Source organism: Toxorhynchites rutilus, chromosome 3 (assembly GCF_029784135.1).
Source record: "Toxorhynchites rutilus septentrionalis strain SRP chromosome 3, ASM2978413v1, whole genome shotgun sequence".
NCBI lineage: Eukaryota > Metazoa > Arthropoda > Insecta > Diptera > Culicidae > Toxorhynchites > Toxorhynchites rutilus.
This window is the reverse complement of record NC_073746.1, coordinates 123430619-123458349: the sequence shown is the minus strand read 5'-3', so window position 1 is coordinate 123458349 and position 27731 is coordinate 123430619. Positions and strand designations below refer to the sequence as shown.

Genomic DNA, 27731 nt, shown 5'->3' with positions numbered 1-27731 from the left:
TCTAAATTATTGTAATAGATTATGTTCTTCGTTACAAATAATTTTGATGAACGTACTTTTACGTTTGATATGATGCCTTGGACTACCAAAATATGTGAACGGAAGAATTGTAAAAGGATCATTGTATTTTACATTTTTCTCTGAAATTATTGCACATCTCATGTTTACGTAGTTCTCGAACCGCGAAAGTTCATTCACCTCTAGTATCAGAAATGACAATTTTCCTAGGCTTCTCAGTTCAAAAGTACGTTTCAGGGAAACATATTCCGGTCTGCACAATGACAAGCGAGTACAAAAGTACTCAACACCAAAAGATACCCTCAACTTGCATGTATTTGCAAAGCGGATTCCCCCAGGCACATTAATTTTGAAGTCCGTGTTAGGGAAACACAGCTCAATGGAAAAAAATACCCCCGATTTGCATGTTTTGACAAAGCGGATTCCCCCAGGCACATTGATTTTGAAGTCCGTGTTAGGGAAAGACAGCTCGGTGAGAACAAAAATACCCCTGACTTGCATGTATATTTGCAAAGCGGATTTCCACAGGTACATCGATTTTGAAGTCTGTTTTGGGGAAACCGTAGATCGTGCCAATCAAAACTTGGCAGTTAGGGCGTTTGGATAACCGTTGACATTTTACTGTTATTCAATTGTTCATCTCATGAAAAATAAGAATTTATTAATTGTGATAGACGCGTAGAAATATTTCCTATCAATTGATGCAAACATCTTTCTGATCTGTTAAGAAACGTTCCAGTTATAAGCATTAGAAATACGGGTAGGGTTAGCACACAAATCGGCAGAACAAATGTATGGAAAAAAGGAAGTTCTTCCAGTTTTCATGAATTTAAACCATTTAGAGACTAGCGAATTGTAATGTACAGCATATCAAACAAATCTTAGAGAATTTGCGATTCGATTGGTATGCAAATCATGAGAATTCGTTCACAGTGAAAATAGTTATTAACGTTAACTTTATTTCATAAAAACGTGACCTGTTTTCTGATTTGGCACCCTTCCTGAAAGACGTAGTTCTACGTCAAAAGCAATCAAGAACAGTTTTCGATCTGGGCCGAGTTTCGCGAGTTGGCCTGCAGTGTCTCTCATAGAAGTCTTGATTCTTATTGGCGAAAAACTATAGTGATCGATTTTCACAATCTTCTATTGATCTCAATTTCTTATCAGTCATGAAGTTTTGCAACACGAGAAAAAGGTGGTAATCACTTGGTGCCAGGTCCGCTACCTTTACCGTTGAAATGACAACAGAATATACGACAAAACGGTGCATATTTGACCCAAATCGGACAATCCTAAATATCTCAAATAAAGTTTAGAATTTTATGCAAAGATAGTGGATTACTTTTTCCCCAACCTAATATATTTTACTAAAATATTAGTCATTCTTAGAACAAGTTGATTCACGTGATACAACTTTGACAGTATATCGGAAGTTTCAAATGATAACTTGTGTTACTTAATAGAGATCGATATCGACCACTTTGAGAAACCTTGCTCTAGCCAAAATCTGCCTTCAACAAAGTTGTTACATATGATAGAGCGCTTATTTTTATGTTATCGGAAAAGGGTGATCAAAATTGTCAATGAAATAAAAAATCTTTCTTATCTTTATAGATAGAGGTAGACATAATTCGACAATGTTGTAGCCAGTGTTGCCAAACGTACAGATTTGTCTGGAAAGGTACAGATTTTTTCGTTATTTTTGGTACAGATTCTGTACGGTACAAAGTACAGATTTTCGTCAAAAAGTACAGAGTGGTACAGATTTTTTCCGCGTGTGAAAGTTCTTACATTTTGAGCAAAGCAACATTAACCCTTTCACTACGGCAGTGTGCTCGGTCAGAGTGCTACCGCTGAACGGAGCACTGCGCCGAAAAGTATGCATATCGCGCTGGTGTGATCGATGTGCAGTATCTCCCTGATGTCTCGTACACACAGGTCGTCGCGCGAATGTCGCCTATAGACAACGCTCGTTGCCGAAGGGTTAAGGTAAATGACGAATTTTATGCCGCAGTATCGCTTGGTGCTGCTGATCATAAAAGCATCTACAATGTAATAATTGATCAGTTTCATACGGACGAAATTTGTTGTTTTAGATGCGTTTCTAGGGTTCTACGATGTGAATATACGTACCCTAAATAAAATTACTCCGTAAGGGGGTTGTATCCGAGACACGACCGCTTAGGACATAGGACTACGCAATCTTTAATTTTTTTTTATTTGTCGGTTTTTCATTTCGGACATTACTTGCGAATACGTCGAACACGTCGTCATAAAAAACACGTTAGTAAAAAGTTCCGGGAACCCTGCAAAAGGTTTAATGGCTTGCGTGGGTTTGTAGAATCATTTCGAGAAGCAACGATTCTTTCTTGCCTTTGCGAGAACAATACACTAATTGGTCATTTGTTGCAGTTTGTTTCTTTATATCAATGCACGCATTGCATTTAGTATTTAACGAGAGGTATCTTCTGTGCATCGCCATTTAGCAAGCATCAAACACGCGTCTTCTAACAGATGCACACAGTTGCAGCCAGCCGGGTGCTATGATTGAGACTAACATCTCTCAAGCAGAACTGTCAGTGCGGAACCCAATTCAGGGAGAAAACAAAGGGAAATGTCAGTGGGGGAACTAGACATGTTGGCTTCTGTCAGTTCAATAGGGGTTCAATTTGGACGTCACGTACGGTGTTGCAGCGATAAAAATGAATCATCGCGAGAATAACCGTTTATGAAAAATCGTTTCTCTGTCAAAACCGTCAACAAAGCTAGGAGCTTGTTGCATCAGAAAAGAGAGCAAATACGAATGGCAACTAAAAGTGTCGAAAGTATGCTATTCATATGTACAGGAAATGAACAAGATCTGAGTTTCGCGCAACGAAAACAAGCAACACACACAAAGCCAAACACTGATGGCTAAAAGCGACCTATAATCATTTGCACTTTTTTTCTTTTTTTTGCCTGCTTTGCCATGGCTCGGATCGTTGTTTTAATTGCAATGCCAGATGCACTTCAGATGAAATATTCGTTAGTTCACAGCTCGAGTGGAAACATAAAACACAAAACGAGCAGAATAAGCGACCTTTGTTGTTTCGGGCACAGAAATATTCTGAGAATTTTCCTCAGAGGAGATGCAATACTTATACGCTAGCGACAGCTTACTTACTATGCAAGGGTTTACTTCGCAAATATTCTGTTTTCGCTATCCCTCTTCGTTGTTTCTATTCTAGCGGCTGCATAAGTTGCCTTTTATTCACAGCTCTGTTCGGGAAGGCGCACAAATGGACAGAACAAATGTATGGGGAATTGGGAATGCGTACAATTTTCATCAATTTAAACCATATACAGACTATGAGATTGTAATGTATAGCATATAAAACAAATCTTAAATAAAATCAGATTCTATTGGTATGCAAATCGTTAAAATCCGTTTGCAGCAAATATAGTTATTAACGTTAGCTTTATTTCATAAAAACGTGACCTGTTTTCTGATTTGTAATGTAATGACGTAGTCCTACGTCAAAAGAATTGACGGTTCGCTCGCATTTTTGCCACTTCGATGCCTTGTTTGTAACTTTCTGCAATTTTTTTCTGATGATAATCAGAACAAAAATAAGCTTCAAAATCGGATCAGCAACGATACGATTAACGCTATTTTGAGATCAAAAGATTTGATCAAACATAGTAACTAAGCATCATCAAACACACTAATGACTTGCTAATGTAAATGTAGTATGGTACAGAAAAATTTTAGATGGTACAGATTTTTGGGAGAAAAAGTACAGATGAGAAATATTTTTAACCTCTATGGTATAGATTAATATGTGGCAACACTGCTTGAATCATTCCCAGATCTCTTCAAGTTTTCTTCTCTTCTTTACAATATTTTCTAAAAGTTTCCTTCTAAACTGAGAGTTGGCGCAGAATTGTTGTTAGGTTGTCGAATCTTCAATAATCGAATTTTCGTTTTTATTTTCATTAACAATTGTAGTTTTTGGGTGACCGGTGCAATTGTGATGAGCGATTTCGACAGTAGAGTGTCTCACTCACTCTCACTCTTCTTCGACTTTCCTCGAAATATCGATGAATGGTTTGTTTCGTTTTCTTTCATGAAATCAAATGTTATTATTTTTGTTCCATCCTTAGTAAGGTAAACAATACACGCATTCGGAAGTGCTCCTTTTCTTAATGATTTAAGCTTCAGATCAATCGACAAACAAAGACTAAACGGTGAAAATTAGAGAAACATTCATTTTCTTCCTGATCTGCCATACGAAAATAACAACATAACGGATGAGTCGGTTAAGGTAATCCTAGTAAAACCTCTCTGATTTCCTCAAAACACAACAACGCTACCACGGCTGGTAACTTCCCTTCGATTACTCGAAGTAATTCAATTTGCGCTAGTGTCATCACTAATTATTTCCTTCGTCTGCTACTTCTTGTCAATCGCGCTATCCGCTGAATCGCGCCGAAGGAAGAGAACAACTCCAATTCCCAGGGTGCGCGTGCAATCAACGCCTCACTGCAACTTCACAACCAAGGCAGCGCCGAAGCGCACCAATTTTAACACCTTCCAACTAGACTAGACCGCGCGTTTCTTTCTACTCGGGAGAACCACTTCTCCATTCCCAGTTTGCAGTTCCAACGGTGGACACCGACAGAACAGCATGACAAGTGCGAAAGTGCGCTGCTTCAAGTGCATTTCCATTCTTGCCCCACAAAGCGCAATTATTGTCCAATGGGAGTTCCGCGCGGCTCTCTTCTTCCCTTTCCGCCCACCCTGTTCTAGCTGTGAAAAATTCTAATTACCGGTGAATTTCCTATAATTTGACAACATAATTTGCAAATTTCTCTCTTTCGTTCTGCTCGCGCGGCGTCATCCTTTCTATTTTCTATAGTTCCGACCGCGGCAAGTTGATCATCTGCATCTGCGCCTACGAAATCCTACCCGCAAACGGTGCGGCGAAGGAACGAGCGAAACGGAAAGGCAGCATCTTTAAGATCGGCGCGTTGGTCGTTCCTCTGTGTTGTGATTGCTGGTCTCTATTTGACTCAATTACAATTCTCCTCCAGCGGTTCTCACTTTTCGCCCAACGGTCGGACACCAAAGAGTCGCTGTGAGGCCGCAGCCCGCAATCCGCAAAGGCGCAATTGTTTCATTAAATTAAAATATATACATATTTATAAACAAACGTAAACACTGCGCTACAAGATGTTGAAACACAGGAATTGAATAATTTAATGCCTAATAAAATAGCAAACAAATTGAATGAATTGTATTCGGTCCGGGGCAGTTGGAGCTGGCGTCCGCAGTCCGCTCGTCCAGGTTAGGGTCCAGAGGCGTTTAGCGTGCGAAGAGTCGACCGTGGCTTCTAAATTGCAATTCCCGACCGAACCCCGACTCGGTGTGGTGCAGCCCAGCGTGAGGAGCCCCTGCGGGAGAGAAAATTACCATTTCTAGGGCTAGTTGAAAATCTGTCCGGATCTCCCGTCCCACCGTCTCTTCCTCCACCCTTTCGGCTCGATCAGAACGGAAGAAATTGCACACGATCGCACTGTTGAATTGTTGCTGCTGCTGCTGCTGCCGCTCCTGCTGCTTCGAAGAAACCAAAGGGACCCACGAATGGCCCGGGTCGTGGGTGCGCAGGTTGCGGCAGGGAGCGCATTGCTGTTTGCCTTTGGTCGTGATTTAGCAGTCGATTTATTGGTGCTGGAACTATGCATCTTTTGTCGGTCGTTGTTTAAGGAATTGATCGGAACCATGTCGTGAGGGTGCTTGCATGCAGAACGGACATAATTGTGCAGCGAGCTGGCGAATCGGCGCGCCGCAGTCGACCAGGGCGAACGGAGTTATTCGAGGAATGACTCGAACGGCATGTGGTGGATATTTTGAAACTTGATTTGAATAATTTTGGCATGCTGCAGGTGAATGATTTCTGTCGAATTCAGTTTCACTGCAACACTTTGAACGGGTAGCGATGATGATCAATCAACAGCATGAAAACATGGCGCGACTACCGTCTGCTGTTCATATTGTTAGAAATTTGAATGCAGATCATATATTTAATGCGTACTGGGTCATTTGAATAATAGTCATAATTTTTTGCTTTATTTGCCTTTATGAATAAACTGTTTCAGATCAAATTTGATAATTATTTGTTTGTAAACTATCTACGAAATGTCTAAAGCAGAATTATTCTATCTATATATATATATATATATATATATATATATATATATATATATATATATATATATATATATATATATATATATATATATATATATGGATTTCTGTCTGTCTGTCTATCTGTCTGATTCTTATGGACTCGAAAACTACTGAACCGATCAACTTGAAAATTGGTATATAGGGGTTTTACGGGCCGGGGAAGGTTTTCGTGATAGTTTGGGACTCCTCCCCCTCTCTAAGGGCTGCCATACAAATGAAACACAAATTTCTACATTAATCGGGAATTAATTAAGCAAATGAAACAAAATTCGGCATATGGAGGTTTTAGGTTGCAATAAATGTTTCTTTGGTGGTTAGACTCTCCACCTTTCTCTCTAAGGGGGGGCTGTCATACAAATGAAACACAAATTTATACATTACTCGAGAATTAATCAAGCAAATGAAACCAAATTAGGCACATGGAGGTTTTAGGATGCAATACATGTTTCTATGATGGTTAGACTCTTCATCCCCCTCTCTAAGGGGGGAGAGGACTGCCATACAAATGAAACACAAATTTCTGCATTACTCGAGAATTAATCAAGCAAATGAAACCAAATTTGGCTCGTGAAGGTTTTAGGGTGCAATAAATGTTTCTATGGTGGTTAGACTCTCCACCCCCTCTCTAAGGATGGGCTGCCATATAAATGAAGCAAAATTTCTGCATTACTTAAAAATTAATCAAGCAAGTGAAACCGAATTAGACATATGGAGGTTTAAGGGTGCAATAAATGTTTCTATGGTGGTTAGACTCCCCACCCCCCTCTCTAAGGGGGGCTGCCATACAAATGAAACTCAAATTTTTGAATTACTCGAGAATTAATCAAGCAAATAGAACCAAATTTTGCATGTAATAAATGAATTCTACGGTGGTTAGATACTCTCCCTCTCTTAGGTGGGACTGCCATACAAATGAAACACAAACTTCTGCATAACTCGAGAATTAATCAAGAAAATGAAACCAAATTTGGCATGTGAAGGTTTTAGGGTGCAATGAATGTTTTTACGGTGGTTAAACACTCCACCTCCTTCTCTACGGGGGAGCTGCCATACAAATGAAACTCAAATTTCTGCATTACTCGAGAATTAATCAAGCAAACGGAACCAAATTTCGCATGTGGAGATTTTAGGGTGCAATAAATGATTCTATGGTGGTTAGATAATCCTCCCCCTCTCTTAGGTGGGGCTGCCACACAAGTGAAATACAAATTTCTGTATAACTCGAGAGCTAATCAAGAAAATGAAACCAAATTCGGCATGTGAAGGTTTTAGGGTGCAATAAATGTTTTGACGTAGGATTACGTCTTTCGGGAACATATTGTGGTACAAATTGAAAATCGAAAATCAAGCACATCGTAAAAATCGTCCAATTTCAAACGCTCATTGCTCAGTCATTTCATGATGGATTGTTGAGATTTTTTGTCAATCTATTTCGGCACTCCATAACAATTTTTTACATTGAATAAAATTATATATGTCATGAAACTAACCATCGAAAAATTGGAAAAACACAACCCATATCCTAACGGAAATATCCACTTCTGATTGGTCGAAATTGACGACACATGCGGCGGCTCATGTACTTACAATTATTTATGAAACATCTGCATCAATCGATCTGAGCACTCCATAACAATTCATCACAATTGATAATATATTAATATCATATGAAACTAACTAGCAAACAATCAAAGAATCTCCAAACGGATATACCTCGTTCTGATTGGTCGAAATTGAAAATACGGAGAAACATCAAAGTAGAGGGAACTTTTGTTCCCATCGAAGTGTATTCCTTAACAGAGACATCAAAACCAAGCTGCCTGGGGGAAATCGGCATTGCAATTACATGAAAGTAGGGGGAGCTTTTGTTTCTACCGACATGTATTCCCTAACAGAGGTTTCAACTCCAAGGTGTCTGGGGGAAATCAGCATGTAGATACCCTCGTGGTCGATAGTTTAACTAACGACGCGCACAAATGGATAGTGGTAATTATAACTAGCGTGGATATTGCTGATTGCATACGTGCTGGCGAATAAGTAGGGAGCGATGGATGAGTGTTTTTTTTTATTTTCGTTCCAATAAGAATCTTTCGATGGATTAATTGAAGAATGATATTTCAATGAACTGAATAGAACTTATGTTTGATAGAATATAAATAAAATTTAAATTTGGAACTTTTATGTTGGTTGTTTCGTGAAATTTCATATCAAAGTCCAATTGAATCGCATTGAGGCATGTAGCATCGTATTCCGTTGGGTTTGAAGCGAAAATGGAAATGGGTTGAGTAAACACTCAGAAAGTAAGTATTATGAATGAAATTACCTTTCCCATTTTTAATATATTTTCTCTATAAAAAAATAAAACTTTTTTTTCTGGTGAGAAAACTTGATAATCGTGTTCGATAATGATAATTATCTTATATTACATTGATGAGGTTTTTTTCATCCATACATAACACAGGAGCCACCTCGTCCAGGGCCACAGAGGGCGGCTTTCATCTCATTTCACTTAAGCATCTTCTATCGTGATACGCACTACCAAATTACTAATCAGCATCTTTTTATCATTATCACTCGGTTATGGACATTAGTGGAGTGAACAAACAATACCTAACAACCAGACAAAACGGCCCTTTTCAGGGCCACCAAATCTCGATAGTGAGAGTTTAACAATGTTATTTTTCAATCATAACCAAAATCAGCATGTAACAGATAGCCTAACGGAATCCTACGTCAACTATGCGGTCGTGTCTCGAACACAACCCTCCTGTGACTTTTTACGGTGGTTAAACACTCCACCTCCCTCTCTAAGGGAGAGCTGCTATACAAAAATTCAACGGGGTCGATTAGAAGATCAATCAATGAACAGTTCTGCGATTGGACCCATGAACTTGGTCGTAGTAAGAAAACGTGAATGTTTGAAGGTATTACGAGGGTCACTATTTATATTTCGGGAATAGGAACAAAAACACATAGTTAAGCTGCGAATATATTTTTATTGTTTTTCAAAGTACTCGCCACGATGATCGATACACTTTTGCATGCACTTAAACCAATTTTCAAAGCATTTATTCCAATCGACACGAGCCTTTTTTTTGAGCGATTGTCAAATTATGTGGGATCCAACGTGAACATAATTTTCGCACAACTTAGTGTTCATGTAAAATCGCATATATGCTGGTGGAACTAATGCTTAGGGATGCCTCAATCTCACAATAGGTTACATGACGATCTTGCTTAATCATTTCGTGCACAGCATCGATGTTTTCTGGCACTACAGTCGATTTTGGATGACCTTCACGAAACTCGTCGGACAGCGAACTACGACCACGATTGAATTCACTATACCAGCGATACACAGTGGTTTTTGATGGAGCTTCATCGCCAAAAGTCAAATTAAGTTGATTGACGCACTCTTGTTGTGATAATCCACGTCGAAAGTCGTAAAAAATCATCGCACGAAAATGTTCACGATTCAGTTCCATTTTTTTGCCGAGACCAAACTTTCAACTAAATATAAAATAAACAAATAGCGTCCGTATGACAAAATGTTCTGAGTACGTATATCGTCAAAAATGTCAAACTTTACGATGGAACCGTCAGATGGACTCACATGACATCAGTGTTGCCAATTCCCGAAATATAAATAGTGACCTTCGTAATAACTAAAAACATTTTTTTGGCGGGACGAAGTTTGCCGGGTCAGCTAGTCATTCTATGAATATTCAACTTCAATTCTGAATAAACCGGATCATGGAAAACGTACTTAGTTAAACATCTAAGCTGAACTTTACAGCATATTGTTGAGTCTCTTCCAAGCCTTAAAAAATCTGCAAAAAAACTCTGAATGTATTATAGAAACAAATACACTCTGTCCAACACCTATAAGACCAACTGAGCAATTCCACGCAAGATCAATCGACCGCTGTCTCAGCCATCTTCGATGTCTGGTAAGCTTTGTATATGAAACGGATTTTACCTAAAAATTATAATTTTGATTATCATATGGCTGTGGCAAAAGAGACCAAACAACCAAACAATTGAGAATCGGAAAACTCTGAAGGAGAAAGGGAAAATTCGGAAAATTAGATTCTCATCTGTTCTACAATTACATAGTGGCAAGTGCTGTTAGTCCATTTGATGTTTGCACTAGCGAAATTGATTTTTGTTCGAAATTGGAAATGGATTTTAATGTGATGAAACGCACTCCTATATCTTCTTCTATCTATGCAAAAAAAGATCGCCGGATGTGTTGATGAGAGCAGAACTTGATGAAGGAATTGTCCGATTTAGGGCTTTCTTTATTCTATCATATTTTCTGTATAAAACATTTATTCCATGTAACGGAGAAACATGGTTGAAAAATCTTTAACGAGAATTGTGGCTGAAAATAATCTGAATAATCTGAAGATCAATCAATGAACAGTTCTGCGATTGGACCTATGAACTTGCTCATAGTAAGAAAATGTGAATGATTGAAGGTATTGATAACGAAAAACAATTTTGGGTGGTACGAGAATTAATCAAGCAAATAAAACCAAATTTGGCTCGTGAAGGTTTTAGGGTGCAATAAATGTTTCTATGGTGGTTAGACTCCCCACCCCCCCCCCCTCTCTAAGGGGGGCTGCCATACAAATGAAACTCAAATTTTTGAATTACTCGAGAATTAATCAAGCAAATAGAACCAAATTTTGCATGTAATAAATGAATTCTACGGTGGTTAGATACTCTCCCTCTCTTAGGTGGGACTGCCATACAAATGAAACACAAACTTCTGCATAACTCGAGAATTAATCAAGAAAATGAAACCAAATTCGGCATGTGAAGGTTTTAGGGTGCAATAAATGTTTTGACGTAGGATTACGTCTTTCGGGAACATATTGTGGTACAAATTGAAAATCGAAAATCAAGCACATCGTAAAAATCGTCCAATTTCAAACGCTCATTGCTCAGTCATTTCATGATGGATTGTTGAGATTTTTTGTCAATCTATTTCGGCACTCCATAACAATTTTTTACATTGAATAAAATTATATATGTCATGAAACTAACCATCGAAAAATTGGAAAAACACAACCCATATCCTAACGGAAATATCCACTTCTGATTGGTCGAAATTGACGACACATGCGACGGCTCATGTACTTACAATTATTGGTCAGTTATTTCCTGATGGATTTATGAAACATCTGCATCAATCGATCTGAGCACTCCATAACAATTCATCACAATTGATAATATATTAATATCATATGAAACTAACTAGCAAACAATCAAAGAATCTCCAAACGGATATACCTCGTTCTGATTGGTCGAAATTGAAAATACGGAAAAATTGGCACATCAAAGTAGAGGGAACTTTTGTTCCCATCGAAGTGTATTCCCTAACAGAGACATCAAAACCAAGCTGCCTGGGGGAAATCGGCATTGCAATTACATGAAAGTAGGGGGAGCTTTTGTTTCTACCGACATGTATTCCCTAACAGAGGTTTCAACTCCAAGGTGTCTGGGGGAAATCAGCATGTAGATACCCTCGTGGTCGATAGTTTAACTAACGACGCGCACAAATGGATAGTGGTAATTATAACTAGTGTGGATATTGCTGATTGCATACGTGCTGGCGAATAAGTAGGGAGCGATGGATGAGTGTTTTTTTTTATTTTCGTTCCAATAAGAATCTTTCGATGGATTAATTGAAGAATGATATTTCAATGAACTGAATAGAACTTATGTTTGATAGAATATAAATAAAATTTAAATTTGGAACTTTTATGTTGGTTGTTTCGTGAAATTTCAAATCAAAGTCCAATTGAATCGCATTGAGGCATGTAGCATCGTATTCCGTTGGGTTTAAAGCGAAAATGGAAATGGGTTGAGTAAACACTCAGAAAGTAAGTATTATGAATGAAATTACCTTTCCCATTTTTAATACATTTTCTCTATAAAAAAATAAAACTTTTTTTTCTGGTGAGAAAACTTGATAATCGTGTTCGATAATGATAATTATCTTATATTACATTGATGAGGTTTTTTTCATCCATACATAACACAGGAGCCACCTCGTCCAGGGCCACAGAGGGCGGCTTTCATCTCATTTCACTTAAGCATCTTCTATCGTGATACGCACTACCAAATTACTAATCAGCATCTTTTTATCATTATCACTCGGTTATGGACATTAGTGGAGTGAACAAACAATACCTAACAACCAGACAAAACGGCCCTTTTCAGGGCCACCAAATCTCGATAGTGAGAGTTTAACAATGTTATTTTTCAATCATAACCAAAATCAGCATGTAACAGATAGCCTAACGGAATCCTACGTCAACTATGCGGTCGTGTCTCGAACACAACCCTCCTGTGACTTTTTACGGTGGTTGAACACTCCACCTCCCTCTCTAAGGGAGAGCTGCTATACAAAAATTCAACGGGGTCGATTAGAAGATCAATCAATGAACAGTTCTGCGATTGGACCCATGAACTTGGTCGTAGTAAGAAAACGTGAATGTTTGAAGGTATTACGAGGGTCACTATTTATATTTCGGGAATAGGAACAAAAACACATAGTTAAGCTGCGAATATATTTTTATTGTTTTTCAAAGTACTCGCCACGATGATCGATACACTTTTGCATGCACTTAAACCAATTTTCAAAGCATTTATTCCAATCGACACGAGCCTTTTTTTTGAGCGATTGTCAAATTATGTGGGATCCAACGTGAACATAATTTTCGCACAACTTAGTGTTCATGTAAAATCGCATATATGCTGGTGGAACTAATGCTTAGGGATGCCTCAATCTCACAATAGGTTACATGACGATCTTGCTTAATCATTTCGTGCACAGCATCGATGTTTTCTGGCACTACAGTCGATTTTGGATGACCTTCACGAAACTCGTCGGACAGCGAACTACGACCACGATTGAATTCACTATACCAGCGATACACAGTGGTTTTTGATGGAGCTTCATCGCCAAAAGTCAAATTAAGTTGATTGATGCACTCTTGTTGTGATAATCCACGTCGAAAGTCGTAAAAAATCATCGCACGAAAATGTTCAGGATTCAGTTCCATTTTTTTGCCGAGACCAAACTTTCAACTAAATATAAAATAAACAAATAGCGTCCTTATGACAAAATGTTCTGAGTACGTATATCGTCAAAAATGTCAAACTTTACGATGGAACCGTCAGATGGACTCACATGACATCAGTGTTGCCAATTCCCGAAATATAAATAGTGACCTTCGTAATAACTAAAAACATTTTTTTGGCGGGACGAAGTTTGCCGGGTCAGCTAGTCATTCTATGAATATTCAACTTCAATTCTGAATAAACCGGATCATGGAAAACGTACTTAGTTAAACATCTAAGCTGAACTTTACAGCATATTGTTGAGTCTCTTCCAAGCCTTAAAAAATCTGCAAAAAACTCTGAATGTATTATAGAAACAAATACACTCTGTCCAACACCTATAAGACCAACTGAGCAATTCCACGCAAGATCAATCGACCGCTGTCTCAGCCATCTTCGATGTCTGGTAAGCTTTGTATATGAAACGGATTTTACCTAAAAATTATAATTTTGATTATCATATGGCTGTGGCAAAAGAGACCAAACAACCAAACAATTGAGAATCGGAAAACTCTGAAGGAGAAAGGGAAAATTCGGAAAATTAGATTCTCATCTGTTCTACAATTACATAGTGGCAAGTGCTGTTAGTCCATTTGATGTTTGCACTAGCGAAATTGATTTTTGTTCGAAATTGGAAATGGATTTTAATGTGATGAAACGCACTCCTATATCTTCTTCTATCTATACAAAAAAAGATCGCCGGATGTGTTGATGAGAGCAGAACTTGATGAAGGAATTGTCCGATTTAGGGCTTTCTTTATTCTATCATATTTTCTGTATAAAACATTTATTCCATGTAACGGAGAAACATGGTTGAAAAATCTTTAACGAGAATTGTGTCTGAAAATAATCTGAATAATCTGAAGATCAATCAATGAACAGTTCTGCGATTGGACCTATGAACTTGCTCATAGTAAGAAAATGTGAATGATTGAAGGTATTGATAACGAAAAACAATTTTGGGTGGTACGAAGTTTGCCGGGTCAGCTAGTAAAATATAAAATCGAATCGTTAAAATTTTTAGTCAACAATATAAATTCTGACGTATTTGCTCTTTGTGAAACATGGCACCCCTGATGAGGATTTGAATTTTCATGATTTTAACATTACCCGTTTTGACCGAAGAGACTTACACGGTGGCGTTCTTTTGGGGATCAAAAAAAACCATTCCTTCTATAAAATCCCATTACCATTGCTTTTAGGAATCGAGGTAGCCGCTTGTCAAACAACAATAAGGGGAAAAGACCTATGCATTGCTTCTGTGTATATTTCTCCCAGAGTTGGAATTGCACGCAATCAACTCGATGGAATTATCGAGATTTTACCTGAACCCAAGTTAATCTTGGGTGATTTCAATTCACATGGTGTGTCCTGGGGGGCACTCTGATGATAACCGTTCCTCAATCATCTACGATCTGTGCGATAATGTCAATTTGTCAATTTTGCTTCCAAAAATTTACGCAAAAATGGCTCAATGGAGAAATTTTCTAAGTATGAACTTTTGGAGATCAAATTCAAAAATCTTATTGGAGCGAAAAAACGCAGTTACTGGCGACGATATGTCAATGGTTTGTCAAGGGAAACATCTATGAGTACCCTATGGAACACAGCCAGGTGATTGCGAAACAAAAACCATACAAACGAAAACAAAGAGTATTCCGACCGATTCTTGATTTTGCCAAAAAAGTATGTCCAGATTTTGTACCTGCAGAAGACATATCTCGTAATACATCGTCTTCCAATAGTAATAACGAGACATTGTTTTCTATGACTGAATTCTCACTTGCACTTCTTTCGTGCAGTAATTCAGCTCCTGGTTCCGATGGAATCAAATTTAATCTTTTGAAGAACCTTCCAAACGTCGCTAAGAAACGCTTATAAAGGCTATTCAATAAGTTTATTGAGCAAAATATTGCCCCTATCGTGTGGAGACAAGTGAGAGTAATAGCCATTCAAAAACCGAATAAGCCAGCTTCCCACCATAACTCATACGGACCAATAGCCATGTTATCTTGCATCCGTAAGTTATTGGAAAAAATGATACTCCGACGTTTAGACGAATGGGTCGAAACGAATAACTTTTTATCAGATACGCAGTTCGGTTTCTGCAAGGGCAAAGGGACAAATGATTGTCTCGGGTTATTTGCTTCCGAAATTCAAATGATATAGATGATCATCTTGCAGATGGATGTATTTGAGGCAACTCGCAGATGATAGTGTTGTATCCATATCAGGTACTAAAACTATTGATTTGCAAAGACCGCTGCAAATTTTCTTAAATAATTTATCTATATGGGCTGTGAAGCTAGGTATTGAATTCTCAACTGAGAAAATAGAAATGGTTGTACTTTCTAGAAAGCACCAACCTCCCGAACTTCAGCTTCAATTGTTCAACAAAACCATCGTTCAATTCACAAACTTCAAATATCTTGGAGTTTGGTTTGATTCTAAATGTACATGGGGAAACCATATTGCGTATCTGAGAACAAATTTTGACGTAGGACAACGTCTTCCATTTCTATACTGGGGTGTAAGTTCAAAGTTTCGAAAACGAAAGCGTTACGCCACACACCGAGATTTTGAGCGTTAATAGCTCCTAAAAAACTGAACGAAATGGTATGATAAACACTTCATTCGAAAGATAAAATGTCTACGCGTTATATACTTGTTAATTTTTGATCCAAAAACTTGTTTCAATAGTCTTAAAATTGCTTTCAAAACAGGCTATTGAAATCACAAATCGGTATAAAAGCGAGTGTCGCTCGGAAATCCACTCAGTTATGATTGCGCAACGATCGAGATACCATCGCTGGAATGATTGGATGTTTCCCTAACACGGACTTCAAAACCATGGAGCCTGGGGAAATTGGCATTGCAAATGAGATGCAATCAACGAGTACTTTTTTATTCGTTTCCGCTTTTACAAATCGGAATGTTTCCCTAACACAGAGCTCAAAACCATGGAGCCTGGGGAAATTGATCTTGCAAAATAGATACAATCAGCGGATACTTTTGTACTCGCTTGCATTTCTGCAAATCGGAATTTTTCCCTACACAGACTTCAAAACCATGGGGTCTGGGGAAACTGACATTGTAAATGAGATGCAATCAACGGGTAATTTTGAACTCGTTTGCGCTTCTTTAAATCGGAATGTATCCCTAACACGGATTTCAAAACCATGAAGCGTAGGGAAATTGGCATTGCAAATTAGATGTAAGCTGCGAGTACTTTTGTACTCTACTATACTTTGTTTGCAAACCGGAATGTGTTTTCCCAACACAGATTCCGAAACCAATAAGTTGGGAAAATCGGCATTGCAGATCTCGGCAGTACTTTTATACTCCCATGCATTTTTACACTTCGGAAATAGTTTTGCTAACGCAGTCTACAAAAGCGGGTACAAATGCAACGGTTATTCAAGCTGCATATCCCTTCATGTCACTGGCTCACTGAACTTTTGAACATATAGTTTGATGATTAGGCAAAATGTTGATAACTATTTGCTGCGATAACCACTACCATTATGCATGAATTGACCTAAATTGGAATTTGTTTGCAATCGAATTAGTATATTGTTTCATTCATTCACTAGTTTAATCAATAATTTAATCAATACATACGAAAGATAGCTCTGCGCAGCGGCGATATCGTACCCAATGAGGTACATCCGAGGTGCGATTATTGCTAATTGAAAAAACACAAATGATTACTAAGCCAACGACAGTCCTACGTCAAAGTTATATCATAGGTATAACCCATCCATAGTTTTTTCCCGGACAGTTACTGGAACATGGTGGGGTGCTCATCCAGAAGATCTAATACGGCTGTACTAAACTACAATACTGTCAGTCATGGAGTATGGTTCATTTTGTTCCCGTTCTGCTGCTAAAACCCACATCATTAAACTGGAGAGACTACAGTATCGTTGCTTGCGTTTAGTCTTAGGGTGCATGCAATCAACACACAACATGAGCCTTGAAGTCCTGACAGGTGTTTTACCATTGTAGGTTCGGTTTTGAGAACTGTCCTATCGCTTCTTAATTCGAAGCGAAATCATGAACCCATTAGTAATTGAGAATTGTAAGAAGCTTCTCGAATTGAACCAACGGTCCATGGATCTGTACTCTCATTACATTTCTCAAGAAATAAAACCTTCAGCAGACATCTTCAATAATGTTAGCTTTCCGAACTTTTGCAGATCTTCCGGTGATTTCGATCTTTCTATGAAGGACGAAACTCGAGACATTTCAGATCATCTTCGATCATCGTTAATTCCTAATATTTTCGCTTCAAAATATAACCAAATTAATTCTTCAAGAATATTTTTCACTGATGGTTTAAGAATCAACGGATCTACTGGTTTTGGTATCTTTAATGAACATTACACTAGCTTCCATAAACTTGAAGACCCTTGTTCAGTGTATGTTGCCGAACTGGCTGCGATATATCATGCAATTAAGACCATTGAGTCCTTAACACCTGACCACTGTTTTATTGTCTCTGATAGTCTTAGCAGTATACAAGCCATTCAATTCTTGAAACAACAGACGAAAGCATCATATTTTTTTTAGCAAAATTAGGGGATGCATTGAATTTTATTGTTGATAAAAGTATTCGAATCACTTTCATTTGGATTCCTTCCCATTGCTCTATTCCTGGTAATGAGAAAGCGGATACACTCGCACAGATGGGTAGTATGCAGGGCACAGTTTTTGAAAGACAAATAGCGTATCGGGAATTCTTCTCCATTTCCCGACAGCAGTCACTCACCAGTTGGCAAAACCAATGGAACAGAGATGAGCTTGGGAGATGGCTATACTCTATTATCCCCAAAGTTTCAACGAAGGCCTAGTTTAAAGAGTTAGATCTTGACAGAAATCTCATTAGAACTATGTCCAGATTGATGTCCAATCATTCCGCGCTAAACACGCATCTCTTCCGCATAGGTCTTGCTACTAACAATTTATGCAATTGTGGTGAAGGGTATCATGACATCGAGCACGTTGTTTGGTCATGTAATTAATTTTGCAATGAAAAAATCAAACTGGTTGCCGAGGGTCAAGGAGTACCACTAACGCATGCCAGTTCTCGATATCTTAGCTACTCGCGACCCTAATTTTATGTTCCCCATATATGTCTTCCTTAGTAGCACTAATATCATTATTTAGGTCGCATCTCCTACTTCCACTTGTCCATTCTCCCTTCCTTTCCTATTACATAACTGCCGTTTTACGCTTGTTACTTTTTGACGACTTTTACTATTCTTCATAAAACGTTGTTTTTGTGCATAATCTTACGGAAAAAACACAAAAAACATATAGTTTGTTCCTAGCTTTTAGAAAAACAACATCAAGCTCAATTGTCCCATGTTGATATTCTATTCATAACTGTCCCACCAAGTATTTTTTGTAGATCCATATCGAATAAATCGGTTCACGTGCAAGAATTTCATGTCACACTTTCAGCAGGGCTAATGCACTCATTTCCGGTTTGGAAGAACGAACTATTTCTCAAACAAATAAGAAAAACTTTAACATAACACGTGTACACATTATTCGCGAATGCCTAATAACAATGAGATTTATATTCTGCGGAGGTGTTGCAGATCACTCATTTCTTCATAAAACGATGTTTCTATGCATAATCTTTCGGAAAAACACAAAAAAATATTGTTTGTTCCCAGTATATCTAAAAACAAAATCAAGTTCAATTGTCCCATGTTGATATTCTAGGCATAACAGTCCCACCATGAATTTTTAAACCCGTAATCAAGCTTGATTGATTCTGTGAGGAGATCTCATCACATTTCATTAAACAATAGTATAGTGCTTCTTAAGGTGAAGGTGGAAGCTAGCCATTGTAGTAGTATAGGTAAACCCTCGTGTAAAAATGGGGTAATAGTGTTTGTGAGAGAAGAGCAAAGCACACGTAAATAGATCAATTCACTTATCAGACTGTGTGGCGCTTCATTGACACGAGTCTTTGAATACATTTGAAAAAAAAGCAAATAACAATTCAATACTAAAGTAAAATGTATGAACGATATGTTCCGATGAACAATTGCAAATATAAATATATATAGAAGGTGCATTTGCATATGATTCTGATTAAACGCGAGCGTAACATGAGCAAATTTATAACACATACGAATTGGGGCACTTTTGGTATTAACAAGTTCTTCCGCATAGTAACTCGATGTTGATAATTCCTTAATATTTTCCTTCGTTGATCGTATTGTTTTCACATATTCACGTTGGAAAGCCTTAACCCTTCTCTTCGTTGGCCGAGGCATTTAGATTGAATTTAATACTTTTCCGTTTACTGTTTTTGAAAGCATAGGCAGCCGTGGCAGTGTTCCGAGCTCTGTAATACAATTTTCTTACCCAATGTTAAAGTTGCTAAAACTTACATTATAGACCCATTAAACGTAAAAATAATAATTGTATTGATATCAACACAATTTATGACTCCGGAATAACATTTTATTGAGTGGTTTTTATAGCTGTTTCGATGATGTTGTTTGGCATCAGTGTCGAAAAAATAACGATGCTTCCACCAATATTTACAAACAAAACCATTGCAGAAGATTGAAAAACTAAATTTTAACTTTCAGAGCACTTGCTCGAGTTTTCCGACGTTCTTCACTATACTTTGCGAAAGCAGATGAACATTTAATATCTTGTGAGTAATCGATTAGAGTTTGTTTGATATTACTTGATGGGAAGTGTGCGAAAACGATCATTTTCTTCACACTGTTTCGCAAAATTATTGATTTTCGGGCGAGAGGTGAGGGAGGGAGATGAAAGAAATGATCGCCATTGTGGCAGCCATTTGTGGCTAGCTTCCACCTTCACATTAAAAACCCGGTGTATTGCTAAATTGGAATGCTTAAAGCTTTTGGTACACAAATATGCGAGAAAACTTTGATTGCGTTTTTCTCAGTTGCTGATTTTGGAACATGGGACAACTATGCGTAGAACAGCAGATAAGCAGAACTTATTTTTTTATCCCTTTTTGTTTATTTAAGGCTCATTAGTATTTTAGCTGTAACAGAGCCGAATTTTAATCGTGTACATGTCACATGTTTATCATATCTATAATTAGCACATTACACAGTTGCCATTTTTCGGCGTTAGAGTATTCCCTTCTATACCATTTGCCTATGGTACATATTTACACAGTAGCCATTTAGGCGTAAGAGTTTTCCTTGTTGAGTTATTTATAGAACAGCAGCCCGATGTGTCTTGCAGAGCAGAGCAGGTGTATGGATGAATCGATCTTATTTCGACCGTGGATCGATCGCCATCGCTGATGATTGTTGCGTGGACGTAGTTATTCTGTAACAACACAAAAATGGTCAATGAGGGCCTTGAGTTTTGAACTCACGATCGACCGCTTAATAAGAGAACGCGCAGAACTTAGTACCCGTTGAGATAAGATCATTACAGGAGCTATAAAAATAGCAAGGAGGCAGTCACTATCAAAGGATACCGTTGCTACATCAACTGGCGATGTAGTTGTTACGACCCACCACAGGCACTGTTCCAGACAAGGATAATACCAACGAGGCAACGAAGGAATAAATTATATTTTTTTATATTGTTATGTAGTTTTAGCTAATTAGACTTAAGTTAATGATTATGTAGTTATAATATATTGAAATAGTTTAAAAATGTACTGCTTGCCATCACCACTTGAGCCTAATTAAATAAATAAAGGGAAAAAAACCCTGTCATCGCAACGATCCTATGCCAAATAGAACAATCTTATTATATTCCAAGAAGGGATTGTTAACCGGTTTTACCGTTACCGGTTCTACCGGTAATACCGGGTCATTTCTCATTATCGAATTACCGGTAATTTTACAATCAATAACCGGTAATTTCGGTAATTTTCATTTTTACACCATAAATAATATTTGCCTTTATGCCGCTTTGAAATATTACTAGTGAATCAATATAGGATCGAAAAACCACAACTGGCAGTGTTGTTCCGATTCTACGACCTCCGAACTTCAGTTCAAAAATCGCTGCTCGATCTGAAAACAAAACACAAGATAAGCTTCAGCGATGAAGAACTGACAGCGATAAAATAATTGGTTGATGCCATCGAACCAGTTCTGGTAGCTGTTGAACTGCTACAGCGGAAGAAATGTACCCTAGAGCATTTAAGTGTGACAAGCGCGATTCAAATTCTATAATTTTCTTTCAATTATCGAATGGAATGCTTGAAAATTCCAATTCACTTTTCATCGATTTTAGTGTTAACGTATGCATTAAAAAATGGACTAATTTCGGATGGCAATGAAAAAAAAACTACAAAAGATAATTTAATGGAACAAATTTTCCTTAAATCTAACGTATATTAAGCCTACAACAAAAATGTTGATTCGCAGCAGCAGCAGCACTGTCAAGCAATTTGATGATTTTTTTCATACTGCCAGCTCCACCTCACAGCGAAGGAGTTGGACATCCTGAGGCACTTTGTATCCTCTCCCTGTCGCTCCTTAAGCCGGGAGATCGAAGCAACCGGCCAAATGGTGAAGGAGAATCTGGCCAAAATGGACATATTTATGCGAAAGCGTCAGACGAGACGCGCAGCAGGCAATCACCTAGAAGGAGTAGATTAAAGTACTGGGAATAACTTTTTTTTACCAATTCATTTATTTGTAAGGCTCAATCGCATAATCTTTGCGGAGCCGCTAATTCAAGGTTTGTTTATACAAAGTTTAAACTAATTGCTATGTTTAGTAGGATTCGACCGAATACTCGCTGTTTACTTGGTGAAGAACTTCTTTCCGGTGAAAGAAGTGACAAACTTCTTTTTCACTTCTTTTCGTACTTATAATGAAAGACAAGACGTACTTGATGCTTGAATTCAACGAATGGCAGGGGACCGGACCTTTACGTTCCCCAGGTAAGCATTGGCGACGAATATATCACCCACATCAAGGTCTCGAAGAAGGTCATTCTCTGACAAACGAGAAGAGAATCTCCAAGCCGCTCTTCTTTCGAGTCATATGGTGAACTGGGAGATATACAGTACGAAGTGCTTATCGGAAGTTGCGAAGGTGATGTGGTCTTCATACTGGGATCTGCCCATAATGCCAAAAGATCACTGGAGGATGGAGCGGCTGGAGATAAACATTGTCGCGAAGACCGCTAACCTTCCCATCATCCCTCAGCTGCGACCGATAGAAATCTTTTGGGCGAATGGCCAAAATGGAGAGACAGCCGACCACCAAAGGCACGAAAAGGTAAAAGAACACGCCAATATACATCTTTTCATCGGCCATGGCCAACTTCCGTAAGGCCGCCAAGCGCTTCATTTACGATACTTCATCAAACAACCCTGCCTCTTCCTGTCCCGTATACACTAGTTCTTCCGTTCTTCGTCTGACTCACATTGTTCCCTGCGGATCAATAAGGGACTTTTACAAAAATCATTTTCTAATTTTGTTGCTGTTGTTTCCATTTGACACTCTCTAAACAAAAAATCCACTGTCGGTGCGATGAAGCTCAAGCTCAACGTATCAATCTTTGGATTGGAAGCTCTCTTGAACAGTTTTTTTTTGAGGTTCATGCATTTAATAAAATCAACATGATCAAATTGTAATATTGAAATATATTGATATCGCGGGACATTTTTGTTTCTTTTGCCAAATGCGGGACGTTTCGCGGGACGTAATCTTACGCGGGATATTTTTTGTTGAAATGCGGAAATGTCCCGCGTAACGCGTAACGGACGTCTGGTCAGTTTACCTTAAGTATTACCTTTACCAACAAACTAATAAGCAAAAACTTGTAAAATGGTTTTTTGTTAACTAATCTTTATCAATGAAAGCCGTTTCTTCAAGAAAATACTTTATTTCTTTAAAGTATTTTTTACCAGTAATTTACCAGTTTTACCGGTAATGAAATGTTCATTACCGAATAACCGGTTATTGAAATTTTGTCACGGTAATCTTCTTCAATGGCACTAACGTTCCTAGAGGAACTTCGCCGTCTCAACGTAGTATTACTTGCGTCATTTTTATTTGTACTTAGTTGAGATTTCTATGCCAAATAACACGCCTTGAATGCATTCTGAGTGGCAAGCTGTAGAATACGCGTGATCACAGTGCAAGTCGGAGGAAATTTCTTTGACGAAAAATTCCCCCGACCAGAACGGGAATCGAACCCGAACACCCGGCATGTTAGTTATGACGCTAACCACTCGGCCAAGGGAGCACTGTCACGGTAATGCAATCCCTAATTTCAAGACACAAGTTCGAATATATTCGTTCGTCAGGGCTAGCCACTCGACCACAGACGCCACCTGGAGACGAAATATGATTTGTAAAACTAACGACACTAATCATCCCCGCGCTACCGGACAGGAAGCGCGCGGAGGCGGCATCGATCGATGGGAATCAGTCCGACTGAGCATGGTGCTCAATCGCGTTAATCAGATAAAAACCGATTTGTCAATTGCCCTGCACGATCTGTGCTCCTGACGTACGTCCCAATCGGATCACCCCACCGCCGTCATCCGCCTCCTCTTTCACTCTGTCTCTGACAGCCACCAGTGGATGCACGAGTATTTTCATCCTCGACATCCAATAGCTCAATTCGTCTCGCCTTTCACATTCCGTCGGAGAATCCTCGCAAAACACGTTCATCATGATTCATGTGTCCGATTTAAATAAAATCATTCTCTCGTTTGCTCAATCACATTCTCCATATGCCATACCGACGTCGTTTTGTGTTCCGTCTCCTGGACCCCCGGTTCGTGGGCAGCGGAGAAGGGAAAACGCATAACAAGTGTCCACCGCGTTTACTTGCTCCCGACCCGATCCGACCCGACCCGCGCTTGGGATCGAGCGGGAGAATGGGTGGGGCTATGTGCGCGGCAGGATGTAATTCAGGCAGGCCAGAATGCACAATTCGGTTCATGTTTCTCTCCCACAGTGCTACCCCTTTCCAGGTCTGGAATTGCTGGATGGTTGCTGATCTGAGGCGCGCGATTGGTATGCACAAGACGGTAGCAGCGAAGCAACAAGACGGAGAAGGAAACCGGAGGAAATCGCGCTCGGCGAAAACGCTTATAAGATTAAGAATAAAGATATTCAAATAAATTCTTGTATACAAAATCAATCTCGAATGATATATTAAGCGATGGTGATGGTGTTACATTAGCATTCTATTTGTCTCTTTTGTTTCACTTGTAACATTTAAATTAAAAATCTTTTCCGACATAATAATTTGTCAACGAGGAAGCAAGCCTCCAGGAAGGAACTCGGAGCGGGAGTGCAACACAGGCCTTACCCCGTCGGACTCTTGTAAATCGCTATCGATGTCAGGAGGTCCGGCTCCTTTTGTCAGCTCACTTTTTCTCCCTTATTGGAGAGTTTCGTGTTACGAAAATGGAGGACTTGAACCGGACTTGATCGGGGCTCGCGCGAGGGTTTTAAATGCGAAGGAGTTGTCCGATCCGAGGGGCTCACTTTCTCCCATTGCTGATGATGGTTCGGACCGGAGGAAGTTGGATGTTGGATTTATTTTTTTTCCTCTCCCGCCCGTATTCCTCGAGTCGAGTCTTTTGTCACTTGTCGCGGGTTTTGTTTTTTTCCGCTGGATTGTTTCTGTCGCCGGAGCCAATTGAAATGGAAGAGGTGAAATCAAGCCTTCGTGATGTAATTTAAGACAAACACGCGAGCGCGCGACAAAACCGACCGACCACTGTCACAGTAGTGAGCAAATTGAAGATTGATGGGGTTGATTTCGGCGCTGGTTGGATTTGGACCTGTCGTGTGGCGCTGGCGGTGCAGGGCCGAACGATGCACCGGTCGTGAGCTGCGCGGACAAGGTGATTAAAGTCGTGACTACGCGATGGTTGGTGTGTTAAGCGACAGCTGTCCTGGAGGGTCCAGCTTGTCACATGCAGTTGGAGGGGGTTGAGCGACAAATTGGTACTCAATGGAGTTGTTTAATTGACACTAATTATTGTGTGGTAGTAGTTTGAACTATCCTAGATGACGATATAATGTACATTTCAAACATAATTGTTAGATTGTTAATTTATTTCCATCACATGGATTGATTTCAATCACACTTCTCTTCAAATCTATTCACCAGCATCAATTTTGATGTGGATACCACATCTATGCCCCGATTCTCTCACTTTATTTTATAGGGGCTATATGATTAACCCATCGGTTCTCCGTTACTTCTTACTTTCATGGAGTAAGATGTCAATCGTCAAACTATACAAACTCGTTTTCGATGAGATGATGTGGCTATTCTGACATTGACACTGTAAAGATTTTCATTTACACGAGATACACGTGACTATGAAAAAATCTCTACTGTAATAAGAATGTTACTGTCCGTTCAATCTATGAAAACTATTCGCTGTCTATTCCTTCCAGAACCATTTCTCGTGGACTAACTTAACATGAGCAAGAGCAGTCTGTTCATTAGTTAAATAAATCAAATGAAGCACTTGGCATTTCCTCGGAAACACAACCAAGTCAATTCTGGAGACGTAGTTTACAGGTCAACGAGTTATAATTTGAGCTATCAACAAAAAAGTTGGAACAGGAGAGTTGTGTCCGAAACACGACCGCATAGTTGACGTACGACGTAGGATCTGTTGCATGCTGATTTTGGATATGTTTGAAGAATTATATCGTCAAACTCCTTGATAATGATTTGGTGACCCTGAAAAGGGCCGTTTTGTGTGGTTGTTGTGTTGCCACACGTACAGATTTATCTGGAAAGGTACAGATTTTTTCGTTATTTTTGGTACTGATTCTGTACGGTACAAAGTAAAGATTTTCGTCAAAAAGTTCAGATTGGTACAGATTTTTCCCGCGTGTGAAATTTCTTACAATTAATTGAACAATACAAGACAACTTTTTCGCCGCAGTATCGCAATCTAGCAATCTAGCTTCCGAAAAACTATTTATAAGCATCAACAACAACACGAATGACTTGCAAATGTAAATATAGTGTTTGTAGAAAATAAATGAGTATTTTTTCATGCTAATAAAATAGTTTTTTCTCTATAACTAATATCTTCGATGGTACAGATTTTTGGAAAAAAAGTCACAGGAGGGTTGTGTCCGAGCCACGACCGCATAGTTGACGTAGGATTCCGTTAGGCTATCTGTTGATTTTGGATATGTTTGAAGAATTATATCGTTCAACTCTTTGATAATGATTTGGTTTCAATGTCTCTGTTAGGGAACACATTTCAGTAGGAACAAAAGTCCCCACTACTTTCATGTATTTGCAATGTCGAATTCCCCCAGGCAGTTTGGTTTTGATGTCTCTGTTAGGGACCCGCCGCATGTGTCGTCAATTTCGACCAATCAGAAGTGGGTATTTCCGTTAGGATAGATATATTCGGTTCGAGAGTTCTCGATTGTTTGATTTTGTTGAGATCTTTCAATTGTTCGGTAGTTGGTTTCATGACATGTATTATTTTAATCAATGTCAAACATTGTTATAGAGTGCCGAAATCGATTGACGCAAAAATTTTATCTATCCATCATGAAATGACTGAATAATAAGCGTTTGGAATTGGACAATTAGCGTTATGCTTCTACTTCTACTTCTACTTCTACTTCTACTTCTACTTCTACTTCTACTTCTACTTCTACTTCTACTTCTACTTCTACTTCTACTTCTACTTCTACTTCTACTTCTACTTCTACTTCTACTTCTACTTCTACTTCTACTTCTACTTCTACTTCTACTTCTACTTCTACTTCTACTTCTACTTCTACTTCTACTTCTACTTCTACTTCTACTTCTACTTCTACTTCTACTTCTACTTCTACTTCTACTTCTACTTCTACTTCTACTTCTACTTCTACTTCTACTTCTACTTCTACTTCTACTTCTACTTCTACTTCTACTTCTACTTCTACTTCTACTTCTACTTCTACTTCTACTTCTACTTCTACTTCTACTTCTACTTCTACTTCTACTTCTACTTCTACTTCTACTTCTACTTCTACTTCTACTTCTACTTCTACTTCTACTTCTACTTCTACTTCTACTTCTACTTCTACTTCTACTTCTACTTCTACTTCTACTTCTACTTCTACTTCTACTTCTACTTCTACTTCTACTTCTACTTCTACTTCTACTTCTACTTCTACTTCTACTTCTACTTCTACTTCTACTTCTACTTCTACTTCTACTTCTACTTCTACTTCTACTTCTACTTCTACTTCTACTTCTACTTCTACTTCTACTTCTACTTCTACTTCTACTTCTACTTCTACTTCTACTTCTACTTCTACTTCTACTTCTACTTCTACTTCTACTTCTACTTCTACTTCTACTTCTACTTCTACTT

General features: G+C 38.7%; 1 pseudogene; it reads left to right on the top strand.

The window, feature by feature from the left end:
* The first annotated feature begins 17009 nt into the window (after nt 1-17009).
* Nucleotides 17010-17086, top strand: LOC129780869 (U4 spliceosomal RNA; annotated as a pseudogene).
* The last annotated feature ends 10645 nt before the right edge of the window (nt 17087-27731 follow it).